Source organism: Salmo salar, chromosome ssa13 (assembly GCF_905237065.1).
Source record: "Salmo salar chromosome ssa13, Ssal_v3.1, whole genome shotgun sequence".
NCBI lineage: Eukaryota > Metazoa > Chordata > Actinopteri > Salmoniformes > Salmonidae > Salmo > Salmo salar.
Window position 1 is genome coordinate 89,361,144 of NC_059454.1, and position 15,379 is coordinate 89,376,522.

The 15,379-nt window shown below is 43.1% G+C and overlaps 1 protein-coding gene across 4 annotated transcripts in view; it reads right to left on the minus strand.

The window, feature by feature from the left end:
* LOC106568109 (roundabout homolog 2) overlaps positions 1-15,379 on the minus strand; it is a 243,519-nt gene that overhangs the window by 210,593 nt on the left and 17,547 nt on the right. The gene's annotated exons all lie outside the window — the stretch shown is intronic.

Here is a 15,379-nt window from a genome sequence, read left to right on the forward strand (position 1 = left end):
GGATGTACTCTAGTACAGGGTAGAGGATTAAAATCCCAACCCAGCTACCATCTGCAAAATTGTGCAAAATTTCTTAACAATACATTATTGGCCTTGTGAAAAGGCTGTTAACTGGCTGGTGTGCTGAGCCTGGCCTGGGGTGGAGAAAGAGAGACATTCTCTGGCTGTGACTGGGAAGAACTGAGTGGCTGCTGGTGGTGGTACATTTGTGTCACACATAAATTTGTTTGTTGTGGTCGCTTTTTTTCTTCTTAAATCTATGCTGTGCGTCTGTGCGCTCGTACGTGTGCATGCATGTGTGTGTTTGGTAGTACTCAGTGTGAGTCAGCTTTTTACTTTATTAAACACCAACATATTCAGTGACTTATTGGCTTCTTAATCATTCCCTGATATAAAGCTGAATTCTGCACATTCTGCATGAAGCTTCTTAGAGTGGCCTCTGAGAATCCCCCCTCAAGTCACCAAATTCCTGCACATTACTCAGACTCCCCCTCTTTTTGTTTCATTTAGTTTCTCAATTCATTCTTCTCTCAAATTCCTTTTCTTTATTATTAAAACTTAACTTTCCTTGACTCCCACCTCCCACATGTTATGCCCCCCTTTTTAAATGAATATGTCACATACCCCTCCTCACCTATCCATCCCCATCCAACACTATCTCCCCAGTGAGTGTTTTTTTCTTTATTTATCTTTGTACAATATTTATCTGGCTCTCTTTATTTTGCAGTAATAAAAAATGTAAACTGTTGATTCCCAAATCATAAAATATTAATGTAAAATGTATTCATAATTAACGGTTAATGATTCGTTTTTTCTCTCCGAGGGTATATTTTACTTCTCAATCATTCGTGATGGAGGATGATGGCAGTGAACAGACATGTCTCAGGTGTGGATGATATTTATTTGAGATTTAGGGTTTAGTGAGTGTTTTGATCCACATTCAATGTTTTTAGTTTTATAAATATTTAGGACTAACTTATTCCTTGAAACCCACTCAGTGTTACTAACTGCAGCTACCCTGGGGAATTCCTGATTCTAACTGGATCATATTTTAGAGGCTTCCATTAAAGAACACCCTCTGTATTCTGTTAGACAAGTAACTCTTTATCCACATTATAGCAGGGGGTGTAAAGACATAACACATAGGTTTTTCCAGCAGCAGACTATGATTGATAATGTCAAAAGCTGCACTGAAGTCTAACAAGACAGCCCCCACAATAATTTTATCATCAATTTCTCTCAGCCAATCATCAGTCATTTGTGTAAGTGCTGTGCTTGTTGAGTGTCCTTCCCTATAAGCATGCTGAAAATCTGTTTTCAATTTGTTTACTGTGAAATAGCATTGTATCTGGTCGAACACAATTGTTTCCAGAAGTTTACTAAGGGTTACTGCTGCTATTTGAGCCAGTAAAGAGGGCTTACAGTGGGGGAAAAAAGTATTTGATCCCCTGCTGATTTGTACATTTGCCCACTTACAAAGAAATGATCAGTCTATAATTGTAATGGTAGGTTTATAAGAACAGTGAGAGACAGAATAACAACAACAAAAAATCCAGAAAAACGCATGTCAAAAATGTTATAAATTGATTTGCATTTTAATGAGGGAAATAAGTATTTGACCCCTCTGCAAAACATGACTTAGTACTTGGTGGCAAAACCCTTGTTGGCAATCACAGAGGTCAGATGTTTCTTGTAGTTAGCCACCAGGTTTGCACACATCTCAGGAGGGATTTTGTCCCACTCCTCTTTGCAGATATTCTCCAAGTCATTATGGTTTCAAGGTTGACGTTTGGCAACTCAAACCTTCAGCTCCCTCTACAGATTTTCTATGGGATTAAGGTCTGGAGACCGGCTAGTTCTTCTTGAGCCACTCCTTTGTTGCCTTGGCCGTGTGTTTTGGGTCATTGTCATGCTGGAATACCCATCCATGACCCATTTTCAATGAGCCTGGCTGAGGGAAGGATGTTCTCACCCAAGATTTGACGGTACATTGCCCCGTCCATCGTCCCTTTGATGCAGTGAAGTTGTCCTGTCCCCTTAGCAGAAAAACACCCCCAAAGCATAATGTTTCCACCTCCATGTTTGATGGTGGAGATGGTGTTCTTGGGGTCATAGGCAGCATTCCTCCTCCTCCAAACACGGCAAGTTGAGTTGATGCCAAAGAGCTCCATTTTGATCTCATCTGACCACAACACTTTCACCATTTGTCCTCTGAATCATTCAGATGTTCATTGGCAAACTTCAGACGGGCATGTATATGTATTCTTGAGCAGAGGGACCTTGCGGGCACTGCAGGATTTCAGTCCTTCACGGTGTAGTGTGTTACCAATTGTTTTCTTGGTGACTATGGTCCCAGCTGCCTTGAGATCATTGACAAGATCCTCCCGTGTAGTTCTGGGCTGATTCCTCACCATTCTCATGATCATTGCAACCCCACGAGGTGAGATCTTGCATGGAGCCCCAGGCCGAGGGATATTGACAGTTCTTTTGTGTTTCTTCCATTTGCGAATAATCGCACCAAATGTTGTCACATTCTCACCAAGCTGCTTGGCGATGGTCTTGTAGCCCATTCCAGCCTTGTGTAGGCCTACAATCTTGTCCCTGACATCCTTGGATAGCTCTTTGGTCTTGGCCATGGTGGAGAGTTTGGAATCTGATTGATTGATTGCTTCTGTGGACAGATGTCTTTTTTACAGTTAACAAGCTGCGGTTAGGAGCACTCCCTTTAACATTGTGCTCCTAATCTCAGCTCGTTACCTGTATAAAAGACACCTGGGAGCCAGAAATCTTTCTGATTGAGAGGGGGTCAAATGCTTATTTCCCTCATTAAAATGCAAATCAATTTATAACATTTTAGACATGTGTTTTTCTGGATTTTTTGTTGTTGTTATTCTGTCTCTCACTGTTCAAATAAACCTACCATTAAAATTATAGACTGATCCTTTCTTTATCAGTGGGCAAACGTACAAAATCAGCAGGGGATCAAATACTTTTCCCCCCCACTGTACTATTCTTTGGTAACGGAACGACTTTAGCTTCCCTCCAAGCCTGAGGGCACACGCTCTCTAGTAGGCTTAAATTGAAGATGTGGCAAATAGGAGTGGCAATATCGTCTGCTATTATCCTCAGTAATTTTCCATCCAGATTTTCAGAACCCGGTGGCTTGTTGTCATTGTTGATAGACAACAATACTTTGAGCCAGTGAAAGGGAGTCCGTGCAAAACAATTAAGATAAAGAAATAAATAATAAAAGGGGGTCAATGTAAATGAACAGTTGAGCAGTTTTATGGCTTGGGGGTAGAAGCTGGTCACAGACTTGGCGTTCCAGTAGCAGAGAAAACAGTCTATGATTTGGGTGGGTGGAGTTTTTTAGGGCCTTCCTCTGTCACCGCCTGGTATAGGGGTCCTGGAAGAGGGCGTGTTCGGCCCTCCATTTCCTGTAGTCCACAATAAGCTCCTTTGTCTTTCCCATGTTGAGGGAAAGGTTGTTGTCCTGGCATCATACCTCCAGGTCTCTGACCTCCTCCCTATAGACGGTCTCATCATGGTCGGTGATCAGGCCTAACACCGCCATGTCGTCGGCAAACTTAATGATGGTGTTGGTGTCGTGCACAGCCACACAGTCTTGGGTGAACAGGGAGCACAGGATGGGATTCAGCACGGAGACCTGAGGTCCCCCATGTTGAGGGTCAGCGTGGTGGATGTGTTGTTGCCTACCCTTACCATCTGGGGGCAACCCATCAGGAAGTCCAGGATAAAGTTGCAGTAGGAGATGTTCAGTCCCAGGGTCCTTAGCTTAGTGATGAGCTTGGAGGGTACTATGGTGTTGGACGCTGAGCTGTAGTCAATGAATAGCATTCTCATGTAGGTGTTCCTTTTGTTAATGTAGGATAGGGTAGTGTGGAGTGCAATAGAGATTGCTTCATCTGTGGATCTGTTGGGGCGGTATGCGAATTGGAGTGGGTCCAGGGTTTCTGAGATGATGGTGTTAATGTGAGCCATGATCAGCCTTTCAAAGCATTTCATGGCTACAGATGTGAGTGCTACGGGGCGGTAGTCATTTAGACAGGTTACCTTGGCGTTCTGATGCACAGGGACTATGGTTGTTTGCTTGAAACATGTAGGTATTACAGACTGGGTCAAAGATAGATTTCCAATATCAGTGAAGACACTTTGAGTATGCGCCCTGGTAATCCATCTGGCCCTGCGACCTTGTGAATGTTTAACGGTCTTATTCACATCGGCTATGGAGAGCGTGGACATACAGACATCTGGAACAGCTGGTGCTCTCGTGCATGGTTCAGTGTTGCTTGCCTCGAAGCGGGCATAGAAGGCATTTAGTTCATCTGGTAGGCTTGTGTCACTGGGCAGCTCTCGGCTGGGTTTCCCTTTGTAATCCATGATAGTTTGCCAGCCCTAACCGTCAGAGCCGGTGTAGGAGGATTCAGTGTTAGTCTTAGTCCTGTATAGACGCTTTGCTGGTTTGATGGTTTGTCAGAGGGTGTAGCGGGATTTCTTCTAAGCTATGCCTCTCTACTACAGCACTACAGAAAATCGCTACTGTGCCTCTCTTTCTCCTGAAGAGAGCAGAACATAAACACCACCTTTTAAAGTATTGGTGGTTGAAAGTCTAAGCTCAGACATCCCAGAGAGGAGGGAACATGTGGACAACCTCTCCCGCTCAGTCGACGTGGGCCCTTAAGGCATCACCATGAGTATGGTACAGATTAGAATATGTAGAACTGATACTAAGTGACAGGGTTGATGAAGAAAGTAGAATGGGTTCGGATGTGAGGGGGGGGTTCATTGGGATATCTCCATATTTATCTCTTTAGAAGCTTACTTCCAAAACATACACCAGTTACTTACAAACTCAGGAAAAGACCCTGTCTTTCAAAGATAATTTGTAAAAATCCAAATAACTTCACAGATCTTCATTGTAAAGGGTTTAAACACTGTTTCTCATGCTTGTTCAATGAACCATAAACAATTAATGAACATGCACCTGTGGAACAGTCGTTAAGACACTAACAGCTTACAGATGGTAGGCAATTAAGGTCACAGTTATGAAAACTTAGGACACTAAAGAGGCCTTTCTACTGACTCTGAAAAACACAACAAATGCCCAGGGTCCCTGCTCATCCTCGTGAAAGTGCCTTAAGCATGCTGAGGCTTGAGGACTGCAAATGTGGTCAGGGCAATAAACTGCAGTGCCCGTACTGTGAGACGCCCAAGACAGTGCTACATGGAGACAAGACGGACAGCTGATCATCCTCCCAGTGGCAGACCATGTGTAACAACACCTGCACAGGATCGGTACATCCGAACATCACACCTGCGGGACAGGTACCGGATCGCAACAACAACTGACCAAGTTACACCACGAACGCACAATCTCTCCATCAGTGCTCAGACTGTCCGCAATAGGCTGAGATAGGCTGGACTGAGGGCTTATCGGCCTATTGTAAGGCAGGTCCGCACCAGACATCACCGGCAACAACGTCGCCTATGGGCACAAACCCACCGTCGCTGGACCAGACAGGACTGGCAAAAAGTGCTCTTCACTGACGAGTCGCAGTTTTGTCTCACCAGGTGTGATGGTCAGATTTGTGTTTATCGTTGAAGGAATGAGCATTACACCGAGGCCTGTACACTGTAGCGGGATCAATTTGGAGGTGGAGGGTCCGTCATGGTCTGGGGCGGTGTGTCACAGCATCATCGGACTGAGCTTGTTGTCATTGCAGGCAATCTCAATGCTGTGGATTACAGGGAAGTCATCCTTCTCCCTAATGTGGTACCCTTCCTGCAGGCTCATCCTGACATGACCCTCCAGCATGACAATGCCTCCAACCATACTGCTCGTTCTGTGCGTGATTTCCTGCAAGACAGGAATGTCAGTATTCTGCCATGGCCAGCGAAGAGCTCGGATCTCAATCCCATTGAGCACGTCTGGGACCTATTGGATCGGAGGGTGAGGGCTAAGGCCATTTCCCCCAGAAATGTCAAGGAACTTGCAGGTGCCTTGGTGGAAGAGTGGGAGTGGGGTAAAATCTCACAGCAAGAACTGGCAAATCTGGTGCAGTCCATGAAGAGGAGATGCACTGCAGTACTTAATGCAGATACTGACTGTTACTTTTAACCCCCCCCCCCTTTGTTCAGGGACACACTATTCCATTTATGTTAGTCACATGTCTGTGAAACTTGTTCAGTTTATGTCTCAGTTGTTAAATCTTGTTATGTTCATACAAATATTTGCATGTTAAGTTTGCTGAAAATAAACGCAGTTGACAGTGAAAGGACGTTTCTTTTTTTTATGAGTTTATTTGTCTCATTTTAATGAGAAAATTGAGATAAGCATTCTAAGCTGCCCTTCATTTTCCTATAGATGACGTTCTTCTCAATACCAGCCTTCTACTTAACAGGTAGAGAGATGAAAGACAGAGCAGATGTGCTGATATCAAACCTATGCTACTGTATGTGTCCATGAAAAGACAAGACTGTGATGGAGAGTGGGGGAAGGGATTCAGAGAGAGGGGGAGAGAGAGAGAGGTGTGGTTCTATTTCATAATGGGCAGTTTTAAATTAAAGTGACACATTTTTCTCTGTCATTTTAAGACCTGGTCATTTCCATGTATAAGGACCCATGAACACCAATGGTCATAGCATGTCAGATTGGGTGTAAAGAAAAACAGTTCTTGACTAATTTGTTTAAACAAGATACTAAGTCGTTCAAACGAGATACTAATTGGTTCCAATGAGATCATTCCAAGTCTACTTTTGATTTTGTTTGGGTTCAGGTCATCAATAGTTATCCATTTTGTTTATTAATTATTAAGTGATCAAAACTCGAAATCTGAAAAATCGGTAATTTCTGCAATTTAATTGGCTGCAATGGGAAATTCAAGTAGTCACAAACCACACTTGGGTTCACAAGTTTGGACAGCACAGTACAGTATAGCACAGTAGAGTGCAGTACAGTGCAGCAAAGAAGAGTTTAATGTAGTACAGTACTGTACAGTTCAGTAGAGTAAAGACAAATAGAGTGTAGTTTAGTACAGTACTGTAGAGCAGGTATTCCCAAACTGGGGTATGCCGTCGGGGGTATGCTAAATAAAAATGTGATTCACATTTTAAAAAACATTAGAATAAATTCTAAATTTTCAAACAGCCCATTTATATTTTCCAACGGGGCTATACATTTTTCTCGCCTGAGTAACCTCGCTTCACTGCCAAAAATAAAATTAAACCATCTAATGTTCAGCGAAATACAGGTAGTGGAGTCAAATCATTAACATCCAATCACATTAACCGTTACTCTCCGTTACTCGCACATCCAATGCTATCATCAGTAATTCTACATTTGTTGTTAGCCCAGCTAGCATGGACACTAACAGTTGTGAATCTGATGCAGCCGAAGAGCTACTGCCCCCTTACCAGGGAAAACATTAAACAACAGACAGGGACGTTGGACCTAAGTCTTCCACAATAGTCTTGCCTGTCCTAGCCACTCGGTAGCTCACCATATACGACGCTTCTAGCCCCATCTTATTAATGCTATCTGTTGCTTTTATACATGTCCTACTACTCGAAAGTCGTCTTAATTCTCACTCCAAAAACTCCTGTGGCTTATTTTTCAAATTGGCATGTTTTATTTAAACAATTACAGCTTCGCATACAAGCCAGTGAATTCAATTTGTTACAGCTGGATGAGTCAACAGACGTGGCGGGACTGGCACAGCTCCTGGTACATGTCTGTAACGTTTATGGGGGGTCAATTAAGAAAGACATCCTCTTCTGCAAACCACTGGAAACCAGGACAACAGGAGAGGATATTTTTAAAGTACTGGACAGCTTTGTGACATCAAATGGTCTTTGGTGGTCAAGATGTGTGTGTATCTGTACTGATGGCGCAAAGGCCATGACAGTGAGACATAGTGGAGTGGCAACGCGTGTGCAAGCAGTTGCTCCCGACGCCACTTGGGTAGACTGCAGCATCCACTGAGAGGCTGTTGCTGTCAAAGGAATACCTGACAGATTGAAAGACGCTTTGGACACTACAGTGAAAATGGTTAACTTTGTTAAAGCAAGGCCCCTGAACTCTCATGTATTTTCTGCACTGTACAATGATATGGGCAGCGACCACATAACGTTTTTACAACATAAAGAAGTGCGCTGGTTATCAAGACAAAAAGTATTGTCATTTTTTTTTAACCTGTTAGGGCTAGGGGGCAGTATTTACACGGCCGGATAAAAAACGTACCCGATTTAATCTGGTTATTACTACTGCCCAGAAACTAGAATATGCATATAATTATTGGCTTTGGATAGAAAACACCCTAAAGTTTCTAAAACTGTTTGAATGGTGTCTGTGAGTATAACAGAACTAATATGGCAGGCAAAAACCTGAGAAGATTCAGGAAGTACCCTCTCTGACCATTCCTTGGGCTTCTTGGCTCTGTTTATTGAAAACTTAGGATCTTTGCTGTAACGTGACACTTCCTACGGCCCGGGAAAAAGCTGAATGATGTAATTTCAGCCCCAGGCTGAAAAACATTAGCGCCTTTGGTAAGTGCTCTATCAGAGGACCATCAGACTGAGGCGCGTGCACGGGGCGACACCATGTTTTTATTTTCTCTCTCTTTGTACTAAAACACGATTTCCCGGTCGGAATATTATCGCTTTTTTACGAGAAAAATGACATAAAAATTGATTTTAAACAGCGGTTGACATGCTTCGAAGTACGGTAATGGAATATTTAGAAATGTTTTGTCACGAAACGCGTTGTGCGCTTCACCCTTCTTTACCCTTTCGGATAGTGTCTTGAACGCACAAACAAAACGCAGCTGGCGACTGTCTTAGTGGATATAACTATGGATTATTTTGAACCAAACCAACATTTGCTATTGAAGTAGAAGTCCTGGGAGTGCATTCTGACGAAGAACAGCAAAGGTAATAACATTTTTCTTATAGTAAATCTGACTTTGGTGAGGGCTAAACTTGGTGGGTGTCTAAATAGCTAGCCCTGTGATGCCGGGCTATCTACTTAGAATAATGCAAAATGTGCTTTCACCGAAAAGCTATTTTAAAATCGGACATAGCGAGTGCATAGAGGAGTTCTGTATCTATAATTCTTAAAATAATTGTTATGCTTTTTGTGAACGTTTATCGTGAGTAATTTAGTAAATTCACCGGAAGTTTGCGGGGGGTATGCTAGTTCTGAACGTCACATGCTAATGTAAAAAGCTGGTTTTTGATATAAATATGAACTTGATTGAACAAAACATGCATGTATTGTATAACATAATGTCCTACGATTGTCATCTGATGAAGATCATCAAAGGTTAGTGCTGCATTTAGCTGTGATTTGGGTTTATGTGACATTATATGCTAGCATGAAAAATGGGTGTCTGATTATTTCTGGCTGGGTACTCTGCTGACATAACCTAATGTTTTGCTTTCGTTGTAAAGCCTTTTTGAAATCGGACAGTGTGGTTAGATTAACGAGAGTCTTGTCTTTAAAATGGTGTAAAATAGTAATATGTTTGAGAAATTGAAGTAATAGCATTTCTAAGGTATTTGAATAACGCGCCACGGGATTCCACTGGCTGTTACGTAGTTGGGACGATTTCGTCGCACTGGCCCTAGAGAAGTTAATTGAGAGACGAGCTTAAAGTTTTCTTTACTGACCATCATTTTCACTTCTCTGCCCGCTTGTATGATGACGAATTTCTCACACGACTGGCATATCTGGGTGATGGTTTTTCGCCTGAATGATCTGAATCTAGGACTACAGGGACTCCGCAACTGAATTCAATGTGCGGGACAAAATTGAGGCTATGATTAAAAAGTTGGAGCCCTTCTCTGTCTGGAATAACAAGGAAAACACACAGGTCTGTCCATCATTGTATGATTTATTGTGTGCAAATGAACTCAAGCTTACGGACAATGTCAAATGTGATATAGCGATACACCTTAGTGAGTTGGGTGCGCAATTACGCAGGTACTTTCCCAAAACAGATGACACAAACAACGGGATTCATTATCTCTTTCATGCCCTGCCTCCAGTCCACTTACCGATATCTGAACAAGAGAGCCTCATCGAAATTGCAACAAGCGGTTCTGTGAAATTTTATTTAATCAGAAGCCACTGCCAGATTTCTGGATTGGGCTGCGCTCAGAGTATCCTGCCTTGGCGCTGTTACGACACTGATGTCCTTTGCAACCACGTACCTATGTGAGAGTGGATTCTCGGCTCTCACTAGCATGAAAACTAAATACAGGCACAGACTGTGTGTGGGAAATGATTTAAGGCTGACACTCTCCAATACAACCCAACATTGCAGAGTTATGTACATCCTTTCAAGCACACCCTTCTCATTCACCTGTGGTGAGTTTTTCACAATTTCCGATGAATAAATAAAGTTTTATATGTACGATGGCTAGATAAAGAGCAAAATTATTGATTATTATTATATTATTATTTGTGCCCTGGTCCTATAAGAGCTTTTTGTCACTTTCCACGAGCCGGGTTGTGACAAAAACTCACACTCATTCTTATGTTTAATAAATGTATTGTATAGTGTGTGTGTGGCAGGCTTACAATGATGGCAGGAAACAACATTTGAGAGTGCATTGACCCTGGTGCTAGAGGGGGTACGCAGCTGGAGGTTGAATGTTTGAAGGGGTACGGGACTATAAAAAGTTTGGGAACCACTGCTGTAGAGGAATCCTGATATCTCCAGGAGTGATTAGTATAATTTTTGTCTTCATCTGTTGTTTAGTACTGTCTTTTTGCTAGCTAGGGCCATCTACTTTAAATGCTGCCTGTCTTCCCTTTAGCCTACTTGGTGTGTGAACTGCTGACTGCTCATAAATTGCAGACAATTGTTGACACGTCAACCAGGATTAAGGGGCAAGGCAATTTGTAACTTGTTTTGGTAATCAGTGGCTGTATTGGAGGGGGAGTGGTTTCTCCTCTCCTAGGCAATCAGCAATTTGTACAGGGAGGTGTGCTCTTCACCTCTGCTAGGCAATTAGCAATTAGTGTTAGTACTTCAGTCTCCATTGGTTTTCCCAGCGGCAGCTGTAAGCAGCGGTCTCGTTGGCAAAACTAAGACAGTCCCCAAAACTTAGACTGTTCTGTGGAGTCGTTTGAGGAACGAAAGACAGGAAGTCTCCACACCACTCCCTTACTTTAATATCTTACCTAGTTATTTTCTGGTTTTGTAATTTGTTATTATTTTGTTATTTTTTTGCTTTGGCAACCATGTGTATGTTTTCTTTACCTGTTCACTCCTCTCCCTGTAGGCTTTACAGACGCTCCCCATCCCTTGGCTGCAACCATTCTAATGTCATGTACCTGTGCGCACAACCCATGTGGAATTCCGGGTCTCAAGCATGCAGAGTTCTGGCTTCCTAAGTGGTGCAGCGGCCTAAGGCAATGCATCGCAGTGCTGAGGCGCCACTACAGCCTCGGGTTTAGCCGTGACCGGGAGCCCCATAGGGCGGCGCATAATTGGCCCTGCAGCTTAGGGGCGGGTTAGGCCGGGGGTGATTTCCTTGGCTCATCATGCTCTAGCGACTCCTTGTGGTGGCCCGGGCGCCTGCAAGCTGACTCGATTGTCAGTTGAACGGTGTTTCCTCCTACACATTGGTACGGTTGGATTCTGGGTTAAACGAGCAGTGTGTTAACCTGTTAGGGCTAGGGGGCAGCATTGACACGGCTGGATAAAAAACATACCCGATTTAATCTGGTTACCACTCCTACTCAGTAACTAGAATATGCATATACTTATTACATATGGATAGAAAACACCCTACATTTTCTAAAACTGTTTGAATGGTGTCTGTGAGTATAACAGAACTCAAATGGCAGGTCAAAACCTGAGAGATTCCTTTACAGGAAGTGGCCTGTCTGACCATTTGTTGAACTTCTTTTCCATCTCTATCATTTACTAAGGATCTCTGCTCTAACGTGACACTTCCCACGTCGTCCATAGGCGCTCAGAGCCCGGGAAAAAACAGAATGTCGTCATTCCAGCCCCAGGCTGAAACACATTATCGCCTTTCTCAAGTGGCCCATCAAGAGACACTAGCTTATGCGCGTGACCCCGACCGCCCCCGCCTTTGGGATTTTTTCCTCTGTTTGCCGAAAAGGAGATTCCCTGTCGGAATATTATCGCTTTTCTACGAGAAAAATGTCGTAAAAATTGATTTTAAACAGTGGTTGACATGCTTCGAAGTGCGGTAATGGAATACTTAGAATTTTATTGTCACGAATTGCGCCAAGCGCGTGACACTTCTTTACTATTTCGGATAGTGTCTGGAACGCACGAACAAAACGCCGCTATTCGGATATAACGATGGATTATTTTGGACCAAACCAACATTTGTTATTGAAGTAGCTGTCCTGGGTGTGTATTCTGACGAAGACAACAAAAGGTAATGAAATTTTTATAATAGAAAATATGATTATGGTGAGTGCTAAACTTGCCGGGTGTCTAAATAGCGAGCCCGTGATGCCTGGGCTATGTACTTAGAATATTGCAAAATGTGCTTTCACCAAAATGCTATTTTAAAATCGGACATATCGAGTGCATAGAGGAGGTCTGTATCTATAATTCTTAAAATAATTGTTATGCTTTTTGTGAACGTTTATCGTGAGTAATTTAGTAAAATGTTAGCGAATTCCCCGGAAGTTCCCCGGAACTAGTATGCTAGTTCTGAACGTCACATGCTAATGTAAAAAGCTGGTTTTTGATATAAATATGAACTTGATTGAACAAAACATGCATGTATTGTATAACATAATGTCCTAGGGTTGTCATCTGATGAAGATCATCAAAGGTGAGTGCTGCATTTAGCTGTCTTCTGGGTTTTGGTGACATTATATGCTGGCTTGAAAAATGGGTGTCTGATTATTTCTGGCTTGGTACTCTGCTGACATAATCTAATGTTTTGCTTTCGTTGTAAAGCCTTTTTGAAATCGGACAGTGTGGTTAGATTAACGAGAGGGAGAAGAGAGAAATCTCCATTTAGAAGAAATGAATAGCCCTGTGCCACCACCTCGATTACTTCCGGAAGACCTATGATCCGTTCACTCCCTCCTCTCTATTTTATATTCCTCTGTATAGGATGCTAAAGCCACTTTCTTTCACCATAATGTCAAACTAGTGAGGTCTGGCCGCCCGACAACCTGCCCACTTGACCCCATGCCCTCCTCGACCCCATGCCCAGACCATGTATGGAGACCTTCTCCTATTCCTCAGTTCCCTCATCAATCATCTCTGACCACTGGCTGCGTCCCCTCTGACTTCAAATTACCCGAGTCGCTCCCCTCCTCAAGAAACCAACACTCAACTCATCTGACGTCAAAAACTTTAGACCTGTATCCCTTTCTTTTCATTCCAAAACACATGAGTGTGCCATCTCTGACTTTCTCTCTCAGAACGATCTTCTTGACCCTAACCAATCAGGCTTCAAGATGGGTCACTCAACCGAGACTGCTCTTCTCTGTGTCACAGAGGCTTTCCGCACTGCCAAAAGTGACTCTCTCCTCTGTTCTCGGACTCGTAGATCTATCCGCTGCCTTTGACAACGTGAACCATCAGATCCTGCTCTCCACCCTCTCAGGGCTGGGCATCTCGGGCTCTGCACACTCTTGGATTGCATCCTATCTAACAGGCTGCTCCTACCAGGTGATGTGGAGAGGATCTGTGTCTGCATCATGTACTCTCACTACAGGCCTCGGTTCTAGGCCCTCTCCTCTTGTCCCTATAGACCAAGTCACTCGGCTCCATCATATCCTCACAGTATCATTACTATGCGGATGACACTCAATTACTTTTCTTCTTACCCCCTTCTGACACCCAGGTGGCAACATGCATCTCTGCGTGCCTGGCAGATATCTCAGCTTGGACGTCGGCCCACCACCTCAAACTCAACAAGACGGAAGTGCTCTTCCTCCCGGGTAAGGCCTGCCCGCTCAAAGACCTCTCCATCATGGTTGACAACTCCACAGTGTCGCCCCCCCAGAATGCAAAGAATCTTGGCATGACCATGGACAACACCATATGTTTCTATGCAAATGTCAAAGCAGTGATTCGCTACAACCGGCATGGTTTTCAACCTTCCCAAGTTCTCCCATCTCACCTCGCTCCTCCGCATACTCCACTGGCTTCCAGCAGAAGCTCACATTCACTACAAGACCATGGTATTTGCCTAAGGAGCAGCAAGAGGAACTGCTCCTCCATACCTTCAAGCTGTGTTCAAACCCTACACCTCAACCCAAGCACTCCGTTCTTACCCTTCTGTTCTCTTGGCCCTCTTACTTTTTTGAGGAAAAGTGTACTTACTCTGCCTGTGATATGTGGTTGTCCCACCTAGCTATCTTAAGATGAATGCACTAACTGGAAGTAGCCCTGGATAAGAATGTCTGCTCAATGACTAAAATGTACAAAGTAGAGCAAACCTAGAGTTGCGAAGACTATAATGTACTGCACTGTACTGAACTCTAGTCTACTGTAATGCACTCTACTAATCTATACTGTGCTCTACTTTGATGTCGATATTTGTGAAACATAGACATCTATGATTGGTCCATATTTGGTCCGATCCGGACCAAACAAATTTGGTCTTATTTGGGGGCAGAGTGCATACAAATAATAGCCAGTTTGCATATCTATTTAGGGTATATCACCATAAGGAGAATGACATTCATTCCCATAAATATGCATTTCTGTGTCTTACAGATCAGGGACCCATGATGAAATTATGTTAGCACAATTCCATTATAGGGTGTAAATCCACTTCACTTAGTGTAGTTCAATAACCAAAAGAGATGTTTTCAAACTCAATGTGTCATGTCATAGTTGACACCCCATTCTTTCTGCAGACATCGTTGAATCTTAATTTGGTGCAGATATTTACAATCTGTTTGTAAAAAGTGGATAAATAAAAAACAGATTTTACCAAAATGATTTCAATCAAGATTGCTTAGATCACGTGGATTGGGATATGTTCCGCATTGCTGCGAACAACAACATTGAAGAATACGCTGACTCGGTGTGCGAGTTCATTAACCTGTTGGGGCTAGGGGGCAGTATTTGCACGGCCGGATAAAAAACGTACCCGATTTAAACTGGTTACTACTCTTGCCCAGAAACGATAATATGCATATAATTAGTAGATTTGGATAGAAAACACTCTAAAGTTTCCAAAACTGTTTGAATGGTGTCTGTGAGTATAATAGAACTCATATGGCAGGCCAGAACCTGAGAAGATTCCATACAGGAAGTTCCCTCTCTGACAATTTGTTCTCCTTCATTGGCATCTCTATCAAAAATAAAGCATCTCTGCTGTAACGTGACATTTTCTAAGG